Source organism: Perca fluviatilis, chromosome 1, assembly GCF_010015445.1.
Source record: "Perca fluviatilis chromosome 1, GENO_Pfluv_1.0, whole genome shotgun sequence".
Classification (NCBI taxonomy): Eukaryota; Metazoa; Chordata; class Actinopteri; order Perciformes; family Percidae; genus Perca; species Perca fluviatilis.
This window is the reverse complement of record NC_053112.1, coordinates 39822549-39838061: the sequence shown is the minus strand read 5'-3', so window position 1 is coordinate 39838061 and position 15513 is coordinate 39822549.

The window sequence follows — 15513 nt, the reverse complement described above, 5'->3', positions numbered from 1 at the left end:
CTGTAAACACAGCATCCATAAAACAATGTTTCTGCTGACAACACAAAGGCATTCTCCACTGGCACCTCCCTCTCTCCCCCCCCCCCACCCTCTCCCCTCATTCACTTTGTCTCTCTCTAACTTGGCGAGGAGACAGAAAAGCTCATTGCTGTGCAGCAGGTGATCCAGGAGCAAATTATTGCATGTGTCCATCTTTAAAACAGAAAGCATGTGCTGCATGTGTGCGTGCATGCATTTAGGTGTATATGTGCCCTACATGTATATTTATGAGTTGTGTGTGTGTGTGTGTCTGTGTATGTGTGTGTGAGTGTGGGGTCAGTGATGCTGACTAGAGAAGAGGGTCGCATGAATACAGCCTGGCTGTCTTTCTCTGCTCTCCCCCCTCTCTCACTCCTTCTCTAAATTGCATCAGTATGAAAAAGCAAAGAAGAAGTCAGGGGCAGTGCGTGAGACCAGATAAAGATAGAGAAAGTGATATAGATACAGATAGACGTTTAAAGTGAAGACGGATAGAAATTCGCATCTCTCTTGCCCGCTTCATCCATCTCTGTCCGATCCTTTCTCCGTCTCCGCTGTCCAACATCTTTCTTACATCTCACGCTTTTCATCTGCTGTCGCTCTGCTTTAACCCCACGCTTTCAGTGACAAAGTCTATCTCGCGCTTCTGAGAAGTGCATGTTTTCACATCCGTTTAAGTGAATAAAGCACGCTGTGTTTTACAAAGATAGTGATCATGCAATTTGAGAGATATGCCTGAGGAAATCTAGCCTGTAGCGTGTGCCCTGTGGGTACAGACAGCTATTAGGTAATTCTAGATAAGTGAGGCAGAGCTGAAACCCAGCTGCATAACATGTAGGTACCAAACACAATAAATCACATGAGGTGTTCACTTAGCTAATATATGAGGCTGGCATTATTCTAGATTTTTCCTACAGTCATGAAGACCCATTAAAAAGCCCAAACTGACAATTTGATGGTCTGTCTTACAATACTGTCCAAAATATTCATCTTATTAAGTAATTTATGTCCGTAACTGAGTCCTAAAACTGTGTTTTCTTAATATGCACCAGAAGGAAAAGGAGTCAATTTCAGATAAAAAATTTTTGAGGAGATTTTTCGTGTGTCTATAGCACATTTTTCCTACTGAAGACCTATAAGTTTCACTAATGGGTGTTTTTTTATATTAAAAAGCAGGGCTAAGTATTTTCACGGGCACTGGTAGTTTTTAGCAAATGTTACTCAAACAGCAGTAAATATTGATTCTGTTTTCAATTGTGGAATAATACACATTTGGTGAGTTTTTAACGCCACCAAGATGGTGTATTAAAGACGGACACAAAGCACTATAGGCCCTGTTTACGCTTGGTTTTAAAATGCGTTTCGGGATCCGAACACAAGTCAACAGCCGAGACACATCCCCATTCACATCTGTGTGTATCATAAGTCTCCAGCTGACCACTCATGTTCAGATTTAATTACTGCCTACATCACGTCCACTAGAGGGTCAAAAGGCCCCGCGCACAATTATAACGTCCACACTCATGGACACTCATTAGCAGTTGTGTTGGTACAGCTGCAGATATCCAACACAGCTCCAATTCCATCAGGCAAACAGATGGACGGTCACACAACACACACAACTGTCCAACTCTTGGTAAAATAAGCAAGTCATAGAGTGTTGCTGCCCTCTCACCACATCCTGCATTGGTGACATATTTTCCTGTTACATCGTTCAGCATGCATGCATCGGGATGCATTAGTGTTTACAATACAAAAGATGTGTGGTCAAATGTGCCCCAGACCACCTCAGCAAGTTGTTTTAAAGTGCTCATATTATGCTCATTTTCAGGTCCATAATTGCATTTAGAGGATATATCAGAAGAGGTTTACGTGGTTTTATTTTCAGAAAACACCATATTTTTGTTGTACTGCACATTGCTGCAGCTCCTCTTTTCACCCTGTGTGTTGAGCTCTCTGTTTTACCTACAGAGTGAGACATCTCACTTCTGTTCCATCTTTGTTGGGAGTCGCACATGCGCAGTTGCTAGGTAAGGACTACTAGCCAGTCAGAAGCAGAGTATGAGGGCGTGCCCTGACAGTACCTAGGTAAGGACTAGTAGCCAGTCAGAAGCAGAGTATGAGGGTGTGCTACGCTAGCAGCTAGGCGAGCATTATAACGTGTGTTACAAAGTGGCCACGTTTGTCTCTGAAGTAAAGGCTGGACTCCAATAGAGCTGTTTGGAGCAGTTGGTGAACAGTGTCTTCTGTTGGAGATGGTAAGTCCCTTTGGGGTGGACTTTGGGCTTTTTCACTTTGTAAACCTATAATGTGCACAAAAAAGATATATAACACAACAAAGGGAAAAAGCCAAAAAGCATAATATGAGCACTTTAATGATCGGATCACAATCCGTCATGAAATGTTGTTTGACTACAGTCAGTCCTCAAGTCACCCAGTGCAACTGTGTGGCTCATTAATGTAATTTTAAAAGGAAAAGTTTGACATTTTGGGTGATATTGCTTTCTTTCCAAGAGTTAGATAAGAAGTTTGATATCACTGTAATGTCACCACAGCAATATGAAGCAACAGCCAGATGGAAACAGCAAGCTTGGCTCTGTCCTAACACAAACTGTAGTGTAAAAGTGACTTGCGGTTGAAGTAAAACCATAAATTGTAATTTTTACACTTTGGTTTTTAGATGGATTCAACAAAGAAGATGTTACATTAATTAGTCAGCTTTAGAAAATAAAAAATCTCTGGACCAAGCCAAGTTTCCAGGATAATCTTGAACGAACAGATATGGCAGCGGTATTAATCTTCTCATCTAACTCTCCACGAGAAAGCAAATAAGACTTTTAACAGTTTTTGGACAACAATGAAGCTCTATGGCACAGAGGAACATTTTTTTTGTTCCATCCATCCATCCATCTTCGTCCGCTTATCCAGGGTCGGGTTGCGGGGGGCAGCAGCTCCACCAGGGGACCCCAAACTTCCCTTTCCCGAGCCAAATTAACCAGCTCTGACTGGGGGAACCCAAGGCGTTCCCAGGCCAGGTTGGAGATATAATCCCTCCACCTAGTCCTGGGTCTTCCCCGAGGCCTCCTAGCAGCTGGACGTGCCTGGAACACCTCCCTAGGGAGGTGCCGAGGGGGCATCCTTACCAGATGCCCAAACCATCTCGACTGGCTCCTTTTGAAGCAAAGGAGCAGCGGCTCTACACCGAGGTCCTCACGGATGACTGAGCTTCTCACCCTATCTCTAAGGGAGACGCCAGCCACCCTCCTGAGGAAACCCATTTCGGCCGCTTGTACCCTGGATCTCGATTAACTTTTTTTGTTGATGAATTAATTAATTAAATGGTGGTTTTGGTTTTGCTGATAGTAAGAAAGTATAGCATACCAGCATCATTATCCTTTAAATGCAGGACGTAAAAGAATCGTGAAATTGTGAAAAGGTTGTAAACAATTTCATGCAAATAAAGGGTGAACAATAGGTGAGCTTTCAGTCTCTCCCCCCCTCCCTCTGTCGCTCTGCTTCTCTCTCCCTCTCAGAGCCAGGGCAGAGCCTTTCGACAGGGATAAAGGAAGAGGGCTTTTTTTTTTTTTTGCCATCTATTGAATGCTCTTTGAAGCATTCCCAAAAGGTTGATCCTATTCAGAGAAAGGTTTCCTATTTCTCTGATGCTCTTCAATAATTCATCGTCCTTTTTATGGTTTGGTCTCAGCGTTGGAAGGATTACCTAAACCTGGCTGCATATGAATAATATCACTGTAATATTCTCCATCCAGAGTACTGCATCCACAGAGCAGCGGGTATTGGAGATAGATTAAAAAAACAAACAGAATTTAGGCATCAAGCCTACAACAGAAAAGAGTTCATGGATCCTCCCGGATGGGCAGGAGACAGAGAGAAATGGAAACGTCAGGCATCAAATGCATAACAAATGGATTTCTGTGCTTCTGTGGTTTTCAAGCACAGTGCATTGCACTTAATCTTCTCCATAGGTCAAATGCGTTTCTTTGTGTAAGTACACAAAGGAATAGGATTGTGCATTTGTATGCCAGGCATGAGCATGTTTTTTCATAGACGCACATGCATTGCATCTATAAAAAACACCCACTTCAGGTAGTTAATGTTGTAAATCAGACCTTGGCACCCACTCAAAGTAATGCAGACCAGATAATGTATTCTAGTGAGTAGAAATGCAGTTTTCATGTGCTCGGCCATGACCGGCGACCGGCAGGTCTGTCTGACATATGCCCATTTCATGCCGGTCAATGCTACAATTAACTGACAACATAAGTTATACCAGTTACAGTTCTCAAGGAACGCACTCACAGACGGACGCGACAGCATGCTATCTTTTCCTTTCCCTCAACCTTTCCACCGTGTGTCGCGCGCTGTAATTCGCCGCGGTGTGAAGCGGCCCCGCGCTTATTCTCGCATGTGGGGGAACCTCGTGAATTAACCTGCAACATGTCAGCTGTTTGGGAATTCTTCAGCGTGTGTGCAGAAGATAACAAGTTTGCAATATGCAACACCTGCAAGGAAAAAGCAGGGCGTGGAGGGACCACACCAAAAACCCCAAATCTAATTTTTTTAGTTGGATATTGGATGTGAAAAGAAGGAAATGGTTCTAACATTGCACTTTAGATGTGTGTGAATTTCCCACACCAGGAGTAATTTATTCTAGTGATCCATTATCTGTTCAAAAAATGTTCTATGTTCTGTGCAAAATGTTCTATTAAAGAAAAGATATATATATATAAATATTTGGGTGTACTGTAAAGTGGTTAGAGAAAATGATATCGGAATCGGCTAAAATCGGTATACGCAGGCCTAACTCAAAGAAAATCGGAAATCGGAATCGGCATAGAAAGTTGTAATCGGTGAGTAATTGTACTGCAGTGTACTTGAAGCGACTTCCTTCAATTTCAGGTTACGGCATGACACCCCTGCATGTACAGTCTGCATCTTTCAAGTGCTTCTAAAAGGAACAAAACATTGCAACATGTTCAGAAAGTAATAATAATGAATAAACTAACCTTCCGGAATTCTGGATTAAACCATTACCAAGGGGAGAGACAAAGAGCAAGGGAGAAGAAATGAAAGGTTATTCCCTCTGTTCAGGATTAGAATATGACCACCACCTACACACATGCACAAAGTGCTCGCCTACGCTCATAAACAAGCTCAAGGGGCAATAGATAGGTCCTTCTAAACATGAGCAAATGCAATTCATCCAGCTAAATAATGCATGATTAAATATTAAATAGATGTGTTTTCTTTAGGATTCATATCAGTTATGTTAAACAGCAGCATTTTTCCAATGAAAACAGTTATTAAAATGCAGATGGTCCTTCTTTAATATTTCCATTTAAATGCACATGATCCTCCTTTAATAAGTCCATTTGGACTTACTGTGTATCTTGGGGATTTGATTTTCCAGCAGCAAATTGTGAATGCAGTGCTGTTCATTTAAATTATACAGAATGGTTAAGAAATGGGGGAGTGGTGTGACCGGGAGGTCGCTGGTTCAATCCCCAGACCGACAGGATAAAATCTGGGTGGGGAAAGTGAAAGAGCAGCGCTTGTCCCTCCCTCATTACCACCACTGAGGTGCCCTTGAGCAAGGCCCTTAACCTCCAACCGCTCCAGTGGAGCTGCTCAGTGGCCAGCAGATCAGACTGTGGTTGTACCGGGCAGCTTCCAGGTACGAATGTGGAACTGTGTGAATGTGACAGGTCGTCGTTGCAAATGAGAAGTTGTTCTCAATCGACTTACCAGGATAAATAAAGGTTAAATAAAAAATGCAAATGGGAATGTCAAGATAAGATTGAAAATAACATGATGTATATTATACAACTATTTATTGTTTTTGGAAAATTCCATATCCATAAGAAAAAATGGTCAGGAACCAAGCCAACTTTCCTGCACTTTATTAATACATTTCAGCAATATAGCACCCTTTGATTTAAAAGCCAGTAAGACCTTTAAGTTATTAGATGAATAGAATATCAAAATGATATGACATATGCTCTGGCATTATGAAATGTAAATGTATTTTTCTGTATTGTCTTTTTTTTTTTTGTCTATGTCTATTCTATATGTCTATTCTTTGTATCTGTGTGTACCTTTGTACATGAACTTCTGTACAATAAAGAATTAAAAAAAAAGAAGAAGAAAAATAAGCCAGTCGGGGAGGAAGCCATGTGTTTTCGGAATGCCGTAACAAATTCTCTTTTCTCATATAAAGTTGTGTTAATGATAATGTCCGCGTCTTAAATGTCTCCAAATCAACCTGGCGGGCTAGTGTTTAGTTATATATTAGTTCTTTTATCATTTTTTTTTTTTTCAAAATGCTATAAAATTGAATAAAACACCCAAATTCAATAAAAGCATTGAACTGATCATTTGTTTTACTTGTGAAGAGCGTTTTAGGGAACCATCCACGTTTTTTTTGAAAATTTGGTTGAAAGAAACCCACATTTCTGATATAGAAACTTTTTGAAAATGGGTCAAATGTGACCCGAGGACAATGTAATATATTATACATGTAATTGTCATATAATACTCATTTAACATACAAGGCACGACCCATCTTGCTTGTTATGTTTTTTTACTCATTTATTCAGATTTATCTTTTGTTGTCACCCATTTGTCTGTATTAGGCAACTGCACATGCATTCACCATATGTAAGTAATTTCACTATGTCCCTTATAAGGGAAACTTAGGCACAACATTGAAAAGACTTTCTTCAAATCCCCAAACCAGACCACACAGGACACAGGATTTGATAGGCCAGTTTATTAACAATATAATTAGCCTTCAGGGTGGGCAAGGCCAACATAATAAACATAGGGAAGACTTACCAAAGACAAGTTCCATAGAGGTGACCGGGCTGAGGCCAGTACAACACTTATGGTATCGTGGATGTACATGCAATGGGAAAGAAACAGGGACATTTTATTTAATTGTTATTATTAGTATTATTAGCAGCTTTCAGTGCTTTTGTGGCTCATAATCTCTGTTTTGAGCTAGGTTCCTCTGTTTCTGTTTTTACTTTCATCTAACATGTTTTTTTCATCACTGTTACTGATCCCTTGCTAGAGGAAACTAATTGGACAGGAATCTCTCATCCCCCGAGCGGCCTGTGTGTTTTCGGTTTTGTTGTGTTTAAACGCAATTTCCGTTTAACTTCAACAATATTGGGCAGAAATCAGGCAGAAATTGACAAGTAAGTTATATCCCAACTTAAAAAAAAAAAACGCTGCTGTGTTTCACAGTTTAAATGTCCTGTCCTACAATTCAAAATTCACTGCATTAGAAAAAAAATGTGGCACGTGTTACAGATGGCTGATTTGTGATTTCCTCCACTCTGCCTGCTGATTTGTTGTGGGAAAAGTATTGTCACTAAAATAGAGCTATTCATGATACAGTAAAAACACTGTCTTTGCTTTTAGTTTCAAATGTTTCTGGCGAGTGAAACATGAGCTGTGACTAGAGAGGTGTGCCTGTGTTTAAATGTATTTTTTTGATCATGTGAAAGAGGGGATTTCAAGCTCTTACGGGATGTTAAGTTGCTCTAGTTGCTAGTTTATGTATAATATTGGCAAAATACCACATCGACAAATTAAAATATGCAAATAAAACCCCTTATAGTTAGTCAGTAATGAAATCAAACATCGACACAATCTTCTCTTCAAACAATAGATGTTTGAATGATAAAATGCTCAATTTTTTGAAATTTCCATGCAAACACATAGCCCATATCGCTTTTGATTTCAGTGATGATGCAAAAGGATGACTTATACATGCCTAAAATTGACTTATACACACATATATATGTATATATATATATATATATATATATATAAAAAACAAGGCAGTTGTTTTCAGAGTGCTGCCTCAGTATCCAGTATCAGCTGAATGACCTGGCTGCATGTAGAGCTTGATGTGATGGCCAGCCAATCACCAACAGAATGCTCCAGCCAATAGACCAATCATGTGCCAGATCAATCAGGCTCCTCTCTGCACACAGCTGACACACATCAGTCAATAATTGGTCACACACAATCACATTCAGCAGATGGAGTGCTTTTTCAAATTAGTCTACATTGTGAACTGCATTACCGAATAACAGTACCCAACCTTTTATCTAATGCTACTCACATTTGTGTATCTGCATCTGCACTAAATTATATCCTCATTTGCATAAAGAATATGATTAGATTTCCCCCACTGTCCTACCTGTGTGCCACCACTGTGGCTCTGCACAAGCCCCAGAGCTGTGTGTGGGTGTGGGGGGAGGGGGGGGGTTGGCTGGCTGTGTGATAGCCGGTGCATTCCTGCTCTAGTGTCAACTTTAGTGAATCTGTGATAAACTGCACTGCACCACGACTTGTCATCCCATCCAGACAAAGCGTGACAGGCCAGTGTGTGTCAGAAAGAGCCACTCAGTGTTTGTGTTACTGTGAGTGTGTTCTTATGCTTGAGTCCTTTTAGAGTTTTGAAGATATTTTTGCAAAGCGACGTCACTCTCCACTGCTTTAGATTACAACTTTAGCTATAAAGGACTTAAGGGATAAGGGAGCTTATTTAAGAGTAAGTTGTTGTTTTGTACCTTGTCTCCTCAGTTAGTTCAATCTCATAAAAACACTGGATGTGCTATGGAGGTTGGCGACGTGTATTGGTATATGCATTTCCTTCTGCTGGGGGTTTTTGTGCTTTGTTATTTCTAACAATTAACATTTTTCTATCTGAACCGATACCTGGACTTCTAACCCATGCTCTTACCTTATTGAAGGCTAGCAAGTGTATGTATTGCTCAAAAAGCAGATCTGATCAAATGTCAGCTATTGCTGATCAAAAAAGAATGTAGCATTTCAGAGCTGTCATGTCTTCGACATGGTTCTATCCACTAGGTGATTTGTTTCATTCACCCGCGACTAACGAACTGCTCCACAGATTTATCAATACACAGTTAGACTGATATTTCAGAGTCGTGGTCGGGGCCACAGATTCTAACTTGCACAAAGCTTTATCAAGTCAGATAGATATACAATGAGTCAGGCAGACCAGACTAACATATTCAACTAAACAACCCCTCTGCCCCTGCACTCTCTCTGCTACTGGGTGATGAATAGGGGATGGCAGGTTAACAAGGGGCATGCATTTTGGTCATTTCAAAAGAGAGATGGCATCCTCCCTTTAAATCACCTACTGCTTGTATCTTTTTATTGTTTGTGCTTTTCGCACTTTATGCAACAGTATTTTTAGGAGTCTCATCACTCAACAGTTAATCTGACCAACCAGGCAAGCCTCCCAGAAATGTGGTTTAGGATCAGGATAAGGTAAGGGGTGTGGGGTATGCATGTGTGTGTCATTCTGTCAGTCACTCTGCAGCAGGAATACAGAGCTGATGAGCTCGGCTGTGACAGCACTCTGTCACTTCTCCCAGGTTGGCAGAGGAGAAGCAACGAGTGCAGAGGGTCATATTAGAAGCAGAGTCAGACTCACTTTAATTATCATCTAATTACCAATTAATGGCATGGGCAGTGCAGAGAGATAATTACAGCTCTCACAGTCAGTGTCAATAGACATGGCACAAGGACAACAGCACCTCTAATGAACACTTTTAAACATTGAGGCTTTTTCATTGCACTCCCGTCTTTATATAGCATAACAACTTTGAACTGCTTTTATGCCCAACGAACATAAAGTAAAGTAAAAACGACAAACTGTAAATGAGATATAAACACTTTCACCATTTTAAGACTTGCATTGCTTTAATGATCTTAACTTGCATTTCTGCATTTAGTGTTCTTTCTGTGCCCCGTTACTTTGATTTTGTCTTTGTATTGCCTCAATCATAATTGCTGTTATTTTAATGCAAAAGTGCTTTAAAAAAATAAAGGCTATTCATATTATTATTAAACGCCCACCCAGGTTCATCATGTTATTGTTAAAGGTGATGGCCATCCTTTCCTCTGAAGGAACACAAGCTTGTCTAATATATAAAACTATTCCTAATTGCATCAGTAGTTATTTCAGTCTTATGTGTGTATTAAACAGTCTCAGCCCTGGTATTAAGCAAACGTTGTACGCTTTGGGCTATAATGTCATGCACAATTTCATTACACCCACATGAAACTTTAATAACGACCAATACAACCAAAGCCCAAACCAGAGCAGCCTGAGTTCCAGCGAATGTGAGTGCATTTGTGTTAACTGCTATTGCCAAACTGTGTTAATTTGAAATTTTTTGTGAATACAGAGCACAATAACATAGCAAGCGCGATAAAAACATCCACCCCTAAATATATTCTACATCCAGCAAATGTCAGCACCTTAAAAGCACTTGTTCACACCTCTTACACGCTGAAGACAAGACTGCTCCTGTCAGCTGTCAGAATGTGCCATGTATTCCTCGTAGTAGCACGTAAACCTTTAGAAACAACAGCAGTCAGCCTCAAACTGACTTTAATGTGTCAACAAATATTAATGCTTTGTATTTTTCATTCTTAACTGGGCTGCCAAAGTGAATGAGCTTCCTCCAATCGTGGCAGCGAATAGATGGAAGGTGTCATTCTTGATCATGTAAAGGTGTGGGATTTGTTATGTACACAGAAGGCTTATATAAAAATGCACACATACACTATGTATAGGCCATGGCAGGGAGGACAAAGAGCAGAGCTTGTCAGATTTGTGGTTTTTTGACTGTGTATTAAAGGTGCTCTAAGCCAGCGGTTCCCAACCTGGGGTCCGGGCACCCCTTAGGAGGGCGGCAAAGAACACAGGGGGGGCGCGAGTCTTTATCTGATTTAAGGTTGAGGTAAAAAAAATATATATATTTGTACATGTTAAACAAATTATGATAATACACTAGAATATATAATGTGTACAAAAGTCGTTATAAAAACTATATATTTTTGTTCTCGCTTAAAATTGTAGGCAGGCTACTTAGTCGGCCAAACCTACGGGACCTCTTAACCTGGGACCCTTGCTGTCATCAGGTCAGCTGCTATCATCCTCGTTTTTCCTGCCGCCAAGGCATCACTTTTCAGCTTTTCTTAGACATAAGTAGGGGGGGGGGGGCGCCAAGGAAAAAAGGTCGGGAATCACTGCTGTAAGCGATGTCACGTCTCCTCACTATCCGCTAGCTGTCTGTCCCCTGAACACACTGTTAAAAAAACACGGTCTCTGTAGACAGCCCAGGCTCCACAAACGCCAACAAAATCAAACTGCACCAACCTGCACCACCAAACATAACAAACAGTGTTCCAGCCAATAACCGACAAGAAGGAGCTGGTTGAGCCATCGCCGCAAGCAGCGTTAGCACATAGGCTACTTCCACAATGCGCGTTCATGACTGTTTCAGGAAGCCCGGAAGGGAGGGGGAGGGGACGGGATGAGGAGGAGGGAGGGGCGAGCTAACCTCTGTTTTGTTTGACAATACTTCGAACGTCAACAAGAAGTGACGTCACCCAACATCGCTTAGAGCACCTTTAAAGAACATTATCAGTTTATGTAGTATACAGAACACTATAAAGATAGATCTATTTTGCACACCAACACATTAAAACATACTGAAGTAAACTCTAAACTGTACCATCTGGTGTTTTTGTCTTATTTAGTTTTGTTTGACAATCTCAAAATTGCTATGCCTTATTTCTAAGTCATTTTCCAAACTAATTAAGAAACAATATATGTAATTAAGAAAATAATTTAAGGATGAATTTATTTTTTTGGATATGTGGTTGGTTTTTGGTGAAGAAACCTCTGTAGCAGGTTTCTTCGATGGCTTGGATAGTAGTCTACTTTCACCTGTTGCACCTGTTTAGTTCTTGAATGTAGGACTAATTTGCTGTGAATTCTGGTTTCATTAAGACTTTTTTAACTAAGAAACTAAGAAGACATGGCTGACCTGTCATTTGTTGCCATGCAGGTGTCACTGATTGGTACCATGAAAACATGGCTCTAAGCTTTGAGTGGAGGTAAGGTCACATCACTCTGTTTCCCTCTTATTTCTGTTGGAGCCTGCACAAAGGACAAATCATCTTTCCTGATGTGCCAGTTTGGACCCATTGGGCTACTATTATTTAATTAATTTGGGCTAGTTCTTGTACCATTTGGGGCGGTTTCCACTGCCAAAAAGTCCAAAGGACCTTTGAAAACAAACATATTTTCAGGTTATTACAGCTAAGTTAAAATGTATTTTCCAATTCTAATTATTATTCTGTCATAGCTTCAACATGAAAGAGTTTTAAAAGGTTAAGATTTAATATGAGTGAAAACCATTTATTTTTCTTCTTGTTTGCATCTATCTATCTATCTATCTATCTATCTATCCATCCATCCATCCATCCATCCATCCATCCATCCATCTATCTATCTATCTATCTATCTATCTATCTATCTATCCATCTATCTATCAGTTTCCTAACTAAACATAAACAAATGGGCTACTTTTATGGTGATTGGGCATGGTCTAGGGTAATATTGGTCTACTTTTTGTCAGAAAATCTGGCACCATCATTCCAGCGCGGTTCAGCTTTCACTGAGTGGATGTGCTCCGTTGGCAAACAGAAACTGTGTACTGAGTACTGTGTTTGGAAACGGAGAAGTTATAATCCTACCATGTTTCATCACTACATTTAGTAGACACTACTAGACTACATTAACTATCTCGCAACTCTCATAATATCTCACTCCTGACACTATTATTAACTCATTTTCGTCACTCAAACATCATGAATTGGGAGACACAGGTAGGCTATGCTTTAACATTACTGTAATGAAGAATGTGATATTACAATGGCACATTTCTTTAAATTAATATATATATATATATAGTTTAAAGAAATGTGATTTGTGTTAACTTTTAGTTAATAGTAGAGAACTGACACATGCAGTAAGGTCACGGTTAGACTTGGACCAAGGACGTTACGATTAGAATGTCAACATCTTAAACCCCGAGACCACAAGGACGCCCAGTGATCACACCATTTTAAAGAGTGAACCATGATGCAAAGCTGGATTCGAATAATATTGCTTCTTTCATAAAAACTATTTTATTCCATCTAAATAAAACTGAGGAAGTTGGTGTGCAGCTTATCTGTCTTTGATTTTGCCCACAGAGGTATGACTAGTAATGTGCTATGCTGCAGCAAATACAATCTGCAACTGTTTTTTTTGCTCTAAAGGTAAAGTGTTTCTTCAGGATTAGAACACAAAATCTGAAAATCTTTTATTCTGTTAGATTTTGACTGAATAAACAATGTTCAATTCAGAGCTTAATTGGGCTTTTACATCTACACATCTACACTTTTGTACATAGTTTTAATCAGAATGTTGTTTCCTAACTCCCACATATCACAAACAATCAGATGCGATGAGGGTGAGGTTTTTTCTTTAATGTTGCTATGTTAGTTAAACCAGGATGCACTGCATGAGCAGTTTCTTCCAACAGATTAAATCAATGTATCAGCTGGAAGCTACTGATCTCTTTATTAGAACAAACAGTGGTTACTGTGTGGGTACATCCATCTACAGTACTGGATACTTAACAAACCACAGGGCATCAGACACTGTATGTATAGCAACTAAAAAACAGCCTCAGCTCAAAGAAGATAGCATGAACATGTGCACATGTGTTTGTGTAATATGAAGTCCAAATTTGCTAAATCTACAGTATAGCAAAAGCAAGTGGTCTCTTCTATCTCTCAGTGGTGCAGCAGCCACTGCTGCTTAATGGCACAGCAGCTAGCAGCATTCCATAATCTTTACTCATCAAGAACACAGCAGAATAGACTATTCAATTCACTGATTACCAGATTCGCAGGTGGCAAATCTGCTGCGAATTGGAATATGAAGGACTTCACAGAACTATGCTAGTAGAATCTTATCAACTCTATTTGAAAAAAACAGAGAACTGTTGACTTTTGAGGCAATTAGCTAATTTATTGAAATGATGTCACATTCATCGGTGGATTATGAGACAGTGGTAGCCTGGTTGACACCAGACCCTTCTCAGTTGTATCCATCCATCCATCCATCGTCAACCACTTATCCTGCGCACAGGGTCGCGGGGGCTGGAGCCAATCCCAGCATACGTCGGGCGAAAGGCGGGGTACACCCTTGACAGGTCGCCAGTCCATCGCAGCTTCTCAGTTGTAACTGACGCATAAAAGATTAGTTTAAAAGTTAACTGGATCTTCCCGTGCCTTGAATAGCCCGCTCTTCCACACAGAAAGTCATTTCAACAATGGCCAATGAGATTTACCCATCGATGTCGGTGCAATAATCGCTAGGAGGCCATTTGAAAAAGAGAGATTGGCCAACGCAGCGTGCGAGTCAGGCAGGATACGATTTTGACATCATCATCGAAAATTCAACATCAGAAAAACACTGTCCATCAACTTGACTTTGACTACGTTTTAGCACCAAGCATGACCAATGCATATGAGTCTGCCTCCTCTCATCCCACCGGAGTCCTGCACCGGTCCAGGATGCCAGGATGGAGCCAGGTCTCTGCAAGATGTGGGCACAACAGTCTCCAATTCTCCCATTGCTGTGCCATCCTGAGTCCTTTTTTATCCATTCCATTTTCCTGCGACTGGACATCAGCCAGGAGCAGGCTGGGTAGTGGAACAGCTCTAGGTCCAAGCTGGGCCAGCCTAGCTACGGATCGGGTTTCCGGTACGGATCGGGCGCCCACGCCCATCTCTAATGCCTTTGTCCGAACAGGAAGGAAGCAAATTACTGTAAATAAAATAAAGCTTTACATGTCAAAAAGGATTAAATCAATTCAACCGTGAGCGTGAAGTGGCAAAATGCTAAGCTCGGGTTACTTTATGTCTGTATATTGTTAATTTCTGAAGTTAAAAACTCAGAAATGACAGAAACAGAATAGCCGAGAAGAGCTGTTGGACAACAAGCATTCCCTGAAGGACCTTATCGCAGCACATCTGGAGCCTCTCACACATTCATCAAGTACCACTTTAAGTACCTCGCAGGAGGTAAAAAACACACGCGGAAGTATCCTATTTAACTACTCAATCACCCAAATGGAGACTGTTATTACCTGGAATCTCTGCACATCACTGAGAGGCAAAGAGTGTGATGTGCTCTCAGATGGTGGAGAGTTGGAGCTAATTGGCAGCAGGTGCTCATGTGTTCAACTCATTTATATACACACATGCATGTGGGTGTTTTTGTGCACTCCGGGATGAGCCGTGCATCGTTCAGCCGCAAGTTACAACTGAACCAGACGGCAACATCGCAACCCAGATTTAACAACATATGGTGCTCTTGTGATGCATTGTCATCAACCTCAGCATTGAACCAGATTTTTACAATCGCAACAGGGATCCAGATTTAGTATTCACTTTTTTACTCTTTTCCATTCTACATTGTGCTATTCTTGTTATACATCAGACTATTTGCACACATCCCTGTCTCTAAGAATTCATCACGCATCAATACATGCATGTACTGTAGCCACCACTGCT